The following is a 9613-nucleotide window of genomic DNA, read 5'->3' on the forward strand; positions in this document are numbered from 1 at the left end:
AAAATGCTACAAGAAAGAAGTTCCTGTCATTTATAACATTATAACAGTATAACATTTTCTCATTAAATATCTCTTTATTTTGCATTATATATATATATATATATATATATATATATATTATAACATTATAACAGTATAACATTTTCTCATTAAATATTTCACTGTGCTTCTCTTTCTCAGTTACAAATGTCACATGTTTCAATGGTCCTATAATGGAGCTGAGCGTGTTCACATGATTTCATAATTAGTTGTGCAAATAAGATACCAATTTGCATAACTAATATTTAATTATATAAAGCATTACTAAACTATCTACATACAAAAATCATCAATCCGTCAACCCCTTCTTGAGTTATTCCCTTTCAAAGTCTGACACGAGACCTGTCCTGCAATTCCAAATCAAGCCGCTACGGGACCAAAATCCACACCACTTACTCTCAGCATCAAGAGCTGTCTACCGCTCAAACATTATGATCACAGCATGTTCAGAACTCAAGATATCAAACCAAGACGTTCCGCTGCAGTACCATTACAAGCCGCTAGGGGACCCAAAATCTAATCGTTCCCAGGTCTTATCAAGACCTAGTCACATACTAAATATCAATACAATCCACCCAGGCGTTCTCAAGTTATGGTGGCCTTCTACAAACACACATACATACACACAAACGCTACCCAAAATATAACCTTCTTGGCGAAGGTAAATATTCTAGATGTTACACTTTTTACGTAATTGCTCCAAACAATTATGAAGTATTTATTACGTAAACTAAAGTGAAATTCATATTTAACAGTATTCAGGAGACTCGATGCTACAAACTGATTTGTATATATCTTTAGAACTCCCATAATGCAAATATATCAATGGACGTTCTGCTATTAAAAAGAATACCAAAACTAATGATTAGCCTACTCAATTGCAATACCATATGTTAGCCCTTATTGTTATGTTAACCTGGCTGTTAAGATTTAACCTATTTCTCTACTTTGAACTTTGTTTATTACATGTAGTTGTTGCCATACATTGTATCATGTACAATTGTCAAGTAATAAATAAAGTTCGTTTATAGTTCTTTTGATATCCCAAGAAAATAGAGAGTAGGTTGCTGTTGAGGATGTATGACGACAAGATAATGAACCAAACATGATTTCGATTTCCGTTTTGCTAATAGTAGTACGAAACTAACGTTCCATGGGATTCACTAGGATTGATAAGGTAAAATCAATCCAGTTCAAAGCGGTGTGTTAAAGTAATAGAATTTTCAGTAATCAGTGACTACTTTTTTTTTTTAATTTTCAAGGTAAACATGCGCATCTCAAAAAAATTATGGCTATTTACAAGTCCATCTTGATCACGGGGTGACCCAGTTTCTTGCGAGAGTTGCGAGTACTATGTCAAGACTTGCGTGGATTCTCTGCCCCTCACCCGCCTCATTGAGAAGTAGGGGTAAGTAAGAAAGTGTCGACCTAGTTCTCGCAACTCTCGCGAGAACTAGGACACATCATGATCAAGATTGACTGATGCATATGTGACGGACGAATCTCTTCAACGCTGTGTTGAAGATTTTCAACTAGCGTTACAGAGTGGGCTGTCTTCCCACCTTTATTGGTTGTTGACGTGTCCGAGTTGGATGCCTCATGCTGCACACCGGCGGGCGTATGTAGCAAAAGCTTAGATAATAAGAAAGCACTGTTTAATGTTGATAGATATGGAACATCAACCGAAACATCAACAAACACCCACAGTGGGTCATGTGACGTTAACAGGGTTATAGTTTTGTTTTTGTCAGTAAAGGCTTGGAAATTTTTTGTGGGTTTTATCTAATAAGTATATAAGGCAACAATCAGTGTTATTTTTGCTCACCTTAGTAAGAATTGGCCTTCCGGTGGTCATGCCTGCCTTTACAGATGTTGTGATTTTATGACTGGTTGTCCACTCAGGTTTAGCAGTAAACTTCTGTCTGCTTGAAAACTTGTTCAAAGAGTATAAAAACAGTTTAACATCAAATTATCAATAACTTATTTATTTACCCATAACATTGTTACCTACAGTTGTGAGGTGAGTGAAGAAATTTGCAAGTTTATGACTTTGGGCATAAAAAATGAAAAAAAAAATGTCTCTTCATTCAAAGCTATTAACTTCGGATTTAAGTTGCGTTGCCAGAGAATGACTGAAAACGACATTCTTTGTTGAAGGACATCAGATAGGGATAAACAAAATTAAGTGCAAAATGCATTTTCTTGATTAATAAGACGCTTCTTTATACATCTTTGTTTTATAAGAGGATTCCATTTCTGATACATGTTAAATCATGTCAGGCATCAAAATCATAAGATATGCATAACCAAAAAAATGTCATTCTTCTTTTAATTTGTAAATAAATAATATTAAATATGTGTTCTATATACAAACATCGTGAAGGTACACCTTACATTGAAATGTAAATATTACATTAACAATGTAAGCAAAAAAGTCATCTCCAATGTAAAAAAGATGTCGCAACCTTAAATGGAGGTGGAACTAAAGTGTCCGAACTCTTGCCACTTTTTAATATAGGCTATCCGACTGTAAACTCAGTATATATCAAGGACCAGCTATTCAACAAGTTAAGAATGAAGAAAACTAACCGAATTATGTTTCATTTTGTTCTTCGGTGAGGCAGATAGATACACACCGATGGAAATTCCTGCAGCAACAGTAGCTGCCACCGCTAGAGCGATGATGACGCCACTCAATACGTAGGAACGAAGACAAGTAGAACATATTTTAGTTGAATCTGTGTAAAAAAAAAGTAAATACTTTAACGATATACGTTTTAAAACTATCTTATCTTATCTTATGTTGTTCATTGGTTGTTTTGATGCATTCTTCTTTCTCTGTTTCTTAGTCGGTTTCCATATTGATTCACTTTGTTACATCCATGATATATGTTTGGGCCTCCTAGCAACTAGTTTTGGGATAGCAGTGGCATTTTTGTAAAAAAAAAACAACTTCTGAAGTGGATAAGTCAAGATGGGAACAACGAATTTTTATGATTTTTGATATGTAAGTATCTGTCTTGCTCCCTGTCAGTCTGGCTCCCTATCTGTCTGTCTATCTGGATCCCTGTCTGTCCCTCTGGCTCCCTGTCTGTCTGGCTAGCTGTCTGTCTGGCTCCCTGTCTGCCTGGCTTCCTGTCTGTCCATCCTCTCTGTCTGGCTCCCTGTCTGTCTGGCTTCGTCTCTGTCTGGCTCCCTGTCTGTCTCTCTCCCTGTCTCATTCCCTGCTATCTGGATCCCCGTCAGGCTACCTGTCCTTCTGGCTCCCTGTCTGCCTGGCTACCTGTCTGTCTGGCTCCCTGTCTGTCTGACTCCCCGTCTGTCAGGCTCCCAGTCTGTCTGGCTCCCTGTCTGAGGGCCTCCCCGTCTGTCTTGGTCCTTGTCTGTCTGGCTCCCTGTCTGTCTGGCTCCCTGTCTGTCTTTTTCGATCTCTGTCTGGCTCCCTTTCTGTCTGGCTCTCTGTTTGTTTCGCTCTCTGTCTGTCTGGCTCCCTGTTTGTATGCCTCTTCGTTTGTCTGCCTCCCGGTCTGTCTCTCTCGATTTATGTCTGGCTCCCTGTCTGCCTGGCTCCCTGTCTGTCTGGCTCCATTTTTGTATGCCTCCTCGACTTGCTTGCTCCCTGTCTGTCTCTCTCCCTGTCTGTCTGGCTCCCTGTCTGTCTGGATCCCTGTCTGTCTGGCTTCCTGTCTGTCTGGCTCCCTGTCTGTCTCATTCAATATCTGTTTGGCTCCCTGTCTGTCTGGATCCATGTCTGTCTCATTTACTGGCTGTCTGGCTCCCTATCTGTCTCATTTACTCGCTGTCTGGCTCACTGTATGTCTGGCTCCCTGTCTGTCTGGCTCCCGGTCCGTCTGGCTCCCTTTCTGTCTGTCTCCATGTCTGTCTCTTTTCCTCCCTGTCTTGCTCCCTGTCTGTCTCGCTCACTGTCCGTCTGGCTCCCTTTATGTCTGTCTCTCTGTGTGTCTCTTTTCCTCTGTTTGGCTCCCTGTCTGTCTGGCTTCGTGTCTGTCTGGCTCCCTGTCCGCCTCTCTCCCTGTATCATTCCCTGTCTATCTGGATCCCCGTCTGTCTGGCTCCCTGTCCTTCTGGTTCTCTGTCTTTCTGGCTCCCTGTCTGTCTGGCTCCTCATCTGTCTGGCTCCATGTCTGTCTGACTCGCCGTCTGTCTGGCTCCCAGTCTGTCTGACTCCCTGTCTGTCTGGCTCTCTGTCTGTCTTGCTACCTGTCTGACTGGATACCTGTCTGTCTGGCTCCCTGTCTGGCTGGCTCTCTGTCTGTCTGGCTCCCTGTCTGCAAGACTCATTGTTTTGTTCCCTGTCTATCTGGCTTCCTATCTGCCTGGCTCCCTTTTTGTCTCTCTAGATGTCTGTCTGGGATCCTGTCTGTCTGGCTTCCTGTCTGTCTATTTCCCTGTTTGTTCCCTGTCTGTCTGGCTCACTCTGTCTGGCTCACTGTCTGTATGCCTCCATGTCTGTCTGGATCCCTTGTTTGTCTGGCTCCCTGTCTCTCTCCGTCTGGCTTCCTGTCTGTCTCTCTCCCTGTCTGTCTGGCTCCCTGTCTGTCTGGCTCCCTGTCGGTCTGGCTTCCTGGCTGTCTCTCTCCCTGTCTGTCTAACTCCGTGACTGTCTGGCTCCCTGTCTGTCTTGCTCCCTGTCAGTCTGGCTCCCTACCTGTCTGTCTGTCTGGCTCCCTGTCTGTGTGGCGCCCTGTCTGTCCATCCTCTCTGTCTGGCTCCCCGTCTGTCAGGCTCCCAGTCTGTCTTGCTCCTTGTCTGTCTGCCTCCCTGTCTGCCTGGCTCCCTGTCTGTCTTTCTCGATCTCTGTCTGGATCCCCGTCTGTCTGGATCCCTGTCCGTCTGTCTGGCTCCCTGTCTGTCTGGCTTTCTATCTTTCTGACTTCCTGTCTGTCTCATTTACTGTCTGTCTGGCTCACTCCTGTCTCATTTACTGTCTATCTGGATCACCGTCTGTCTGGCTCTCTGTCTGGCTCCCTGTCTGTCTGGCTCACTGTCTGTCTGGCTCCATGTCTGTCTGGCACCCTGTCTGGCTGGATCCCTGTCTGTCTGGCTCCCTGCCTGTCTGTCTGGCTCCTTGTCTGTCTGGTTCCCTGTCTGTCCTGCTCTCTGTCTGTCTTGCTCTCTGTCTGTCTGGCTCCCTGTCTGTCTCTCTCGATGTCTGTCTGGCTCCCTGTCTGTCTGGCTCCTTGCCTGTCTGGATCTCTGTCTGTCTAGCTCCCTGTCTGTGTCTCTCTTGATTTCTATCTGGCTCTCTCTCTGTCTGGCTCCCCTGTCTGTCTGGCTCCCTGTCTGCCAAATGTCCTGTCTGTCTGGATCCCCGTCTGTCTCTCTCCATGCCTGGCTGGCTCCCTATCTGTCTGGCTCCCTGTCTGTCTATCTGGCTCCCTGTCTGTCTGTCTGGCTCCCTGTCTGTCTGTCTGTCTGGCTCCCTGTCTGTCTGGCTCCCTGTCTGTCTGGCTTCATGTCTGTCCATCTCCCTGTTTTTCTGGCTCCCTGTCTGTTTGACTCTCTGTCTGTCTCATTTAATGTCTATCTGGCTCCCTGTCTGTCTCATTTACTGTCTGTCTGGCTCCCTGTCTGTTTGGTTCCCTGTCTATCTGGCTCCCTGTCTGTCAGCCTCCTCGTCTGTCTGGCTCCCTATCTGAAAGCCTCCCCGTCTGTCTTGCTCCTTGTCTGTCTGGCTCCGTGTCTGCCTGGCTCCCTGTCTGTCTATCTCGATGTCTGTCTCTCTCCCTGTCTGGCTGGCTCCTTGTCTGTCTGGATCCCTGTCTGTCTGGCTACCTTCTTGTCTGTCTGGCTCCATGTCTGTCTGTCTGGTTCTCTGCTTATCTGGCTCCCCGTCTGTCAGCCTCCTCGTATGTCTGACTCCCTGTCTGCCTGGCTCCCTGTTTGTCTTTCTCGATCTCTGTCTGGCTCCCTATCTGTCTGGATCCCTGTCTGTCTGGCTCCCTGTCTGTCAGGCAGGGATCCTTTCTGTCTGTCTCCCTGTCTGTCTGTCTCCCTGACCGTCTGGCTCCCTTTTGTCTGGCTCCCCGTCTGTCTCTTTTCCTGTTTGTCTGGCTCCCTGTCTGTCTGTCTGTCTGTCTGTCTGTCTGTCTGTCTGTCTGGATCCCTGTCTGCTCCTCTGGCTCCCTGTCTGTCTGGCTCCCTGTCTCCCTGTCTGGCTAGCTGTCTGTCTATCACACTGTCAATCTTGCTTCCTGTCTGTCTGACTCTCTGTCCGTCTGGCTTCCTGTCTGTCTCTTCTTGTCTGTCTCTCTCCCTGTCTGTCTGGCTCCCTGTCTGTCTGGCTCCCTGTCCGTCTGGCTTCCTGTCTGTCTGGCTCCTGTCTGTCTCATTTACCGTCTGTCTGTCTCCCTCTCTGTCTCATTTACTGTCTGTCTGGATCCATGTCTATCTGGCTTCCTGTCTGCCTGGTACGCTGTCTGTCTGGCTAGCTGTCTGTCTCTCTCCCTGTCTGTCTGACTCCCTGTCTGTCTGGCTCCCTGTCTGTCAAGCTCCCTGTCTGTCTGGCTCCCTGTTTCTCGGGCTCCCTGTCTATCTGGCTTCCTGTCTGGCTGGCTCGCTGTCTATCTGGCTTCCTGTCTGGCTGGCTCCCTGTCTGTCTCATTTACTGTCTGTCTGGCTCCCTGTCTGTCTGGCTCCCCGTCTGGCTGGCTCGCTGTCTATCTGGCTTCCTGTTTCTATGCCTTCATGTCTTTTTGGCTCCCTGTTTTTCTGGCTCATTGTCTGTCTGGCTACCTGTCTGTCAGACAGGGATCCTCTCTGTCTGGCTTCTTGTCTGTCTATTTCTCTGATTGTCTGGCTCCCTGTCTGTTTCATTTAATGTCTGTCTGGCTCCCTGTCTGTCACACTTACTGTTTGTCTGGCTTCCTGTCTGGCTGGCTCCTGTCTGCCTGGCACGCTGTCTGTCTGGCTAGCTGTCTGTCTATCTCCCTGTCTGTCTGGCTTCCTGTCTGTCTATCTCCCTGTCTGTCTGGCTCCCTGTCTGTCTAGATTCGTGTCTGTCTGGCTTCCTGTCTGCCAAATGACCTGTCCGTCTGGATCCCCGTCTGTCTGTCTGGCTCCCTGTCTGTCTGTCCGTCTATCTGGCTCCTTGTCTGTCTGGCTCCCTGTCAGTCTCATTTACTGTCTGGCTCCCCGTCTGTCTTGCTCCTTGTCTGTCTTGCTCCTTGTCTGTCTGGCTCCCTGTCTGTCTTTCTCGATCTCTGTCTGGCTCCCTATCCGTCTGGATCCCCGTCTGTCTGGATCCCTGTCTGTCTGTCTGGATCCCTATCAGGCTCTCTGTCTGTCTGGCTCCCTGTCCGTCTGGCTTCCTATCTGTCTGGCTCTCTGTCTGTCTCATTTACTGTCTGTCTAGATCCATGTCTGTCTGGCTTCCTGCCTGTCTGTCTTGCTCCATGTCTGTCTGTCTGTCTCATTTACTGTCTTGCTCCTTGTCTGTCTTGCTCCTTGTCCGTCTGGCTCCCTGTCTGTCTGTCTCGATCTCTGTCTGGCTCCCTATCCGTCTGGATCCCCGTCTGTCTGGATCCCTGTCTGCCTGTCTGGATCCCTGTCTGTCTATCAGGCTCTCTGTCTGTCTGGATCCCTGTCCGTCTGGCTTCCTATCTGTCTGGCTCCCTGTCTGTCTCATTTACTGTCTGTCTGGCTCACTCTATGTCTCATTTACTGTCTGTCTGGATCACCGTCTGTCTCTCTCCCTGTCTGGCTGGCTCCCTGTCTGTCTGGATCCCTGTCTGTCTGGCTTCCTGCTTGTCTGTGTGGCTCCCTGTCTGTCTGCCTGGCTCTCTGTCTGTCTGGCTCCCTGTCTGTCTGTCTGTCTAGCTCCCTGTCTGTCTGTCTGGCTCCCTGTCTGTCTGGCTCCCTGTCTGTTTGGATCTCTGTCTTTCTAGCTCCCTGTCTGTGTCTCTCTCTTTGTCTATCTAGCTCCCTGTCTGTCTGGCTCCCCTGTCTGTCTGGCTCCCTGTCTGCCAAATGCCCTGTCTGTCTGGATCCCCGTCTGTCTCTCTGCCTGTCTGGCTGGCTCCCTATCTGTCTGGCTCCCTGTCTATCTGTCTTGCTCCCTGTCTGTCTGTCTGGCTCCCTGTCTGTCTGTCTGTCTTGCTGGCTCCCTGTCTGTCTGGCTCCCTGTCTGTCTGGCTTCATGTCTGTTCATCTCCATGTTTGTCTGGCTCCCTGTCTGTTTGACTCTCTGTCCGTCTCGCTTCCTGTCTTTTTCTCTCGCTATTTGTCTGGCTCCCTGTCTGTCAGGCTCCCTGTCTGTCTCATTTAATGTCTACCTGGCTCCCTGTCTGTCTCATTTACTGTCTGTCTGGCTCCCTGTCTGTCTGGTTCCCTGTCTATCTGACTCCCCGTCTGTCAGCCTCCTCGTCTGTCTGGCTCCCTATCTGAAAGCCTTCCCGTCTGTCTTGCTCCTTGTCTGTCTGGCTCCGTGACTGCCTGGCTCCCTGTCTGTCTTTCTCTATCTCTGTCTGTCTCATTTACTGTGTGTCTGGTTTCCTCTCTGTCTCATTTACTGTCCGTCAGTCCCTGTCTGTCTGGCTCCCTGACTCTCTTTTTGGCTCCATGTCTGTCTTTAGGGCTCCCTGTCTGCCTGGCTCCTTGTCTGTCTGGCTCTTTGTCTTTTTGGCTCCCTGTTTGTCGCTCTCGATGTCTGTCGGTCTCCCTGTCTATCTGGCTCCCTGTCTATCTGGCTTCCTGTTTACCTGGCTCCCTGTCTGTCTGGTTCCCTGTCTGTCTGGATCCCTGTCTGGATCCCTGTCAGTCTGGATCCCTGTCCGTCTGGATCCCTGTCTCTCTGTCTGGATCCCTGTCTTTCTGTCAGGCTCGCTGTCTGTCTATCTCCCTGTCTGTCTGGCTTCCTATCTGTCTGGCTCCCAGCCTGTCTCATTTACGGTCTGTCTGGCTCACTCTCTGTCTCATTTACTGTCTGTCTGGATCACCGTCTGTCTGGCTCCCTGTCTGTCTGGCTCCCTGTCTGTCTGGATCCCTGTCTGTCTGGCTCCCTGCTTGTCCTCCTGGCTCCATGTCTGTCTGTCTGGCTCCCTGTTTGTCTATCTCGATGTCTTTCTGGCACCCTGTCTGTCTGGCTCCCTGTCAGTCTGGCTCTCTGTCTGTCTGGCTCCCTGTTTGTCTCTCTCGATGTCTATCTGGCTCCCCTGTCTGTCTGGCTCCCTTTCTGCCAAATGTCCTGTCTGTCTGAATCCCCTTCTGTCTCTCTCCCTGTCTGTCTGGCTCCAGATCTGTCTGGCTCCCTGTCTGTCTGTTTGGCTCCCTGTCTGTCTGTCTGTCTGGCTCCCTGTCTGTCTGGCTCCCTGTTTGTCTGGCTGGACCCCTGTCTGTCTGGCTGGCTCACTCTATGTCTCATTTACTGTCTGTCTGGATCACCGTCTGTCTGGTTCCCTGTCTGTCTGGATCCCTGTCTGTCTGGCTCCCTGCCTGTCCTTTTGGCTCCCTGTCTGTCTGGCTCTCTCTCTGTCTGGCTCTCTGTCTGTCTATCTCGATGTCTGTTAGGCTCCCTGTCTGTCTGGCTCTCTGTCTGTCTGGCTCCCTGTCTGTC

This window comes from Branchiostoma floridae, chromosome 18 (genome assembly GCF_000003815.2).
Source record: "Branchiostoma floridae strain S238N-H82 chromosome 18, Bfl_VNyyK, whole genome shotgun sequence".
Classification (NCBI taxonomy): Eukaryota; Metazoa; Chordata; class Leptocardii; order Amphioxiformes; family Branchiostomatidae; genus Branchiostoma; species Branchiostoma floridae.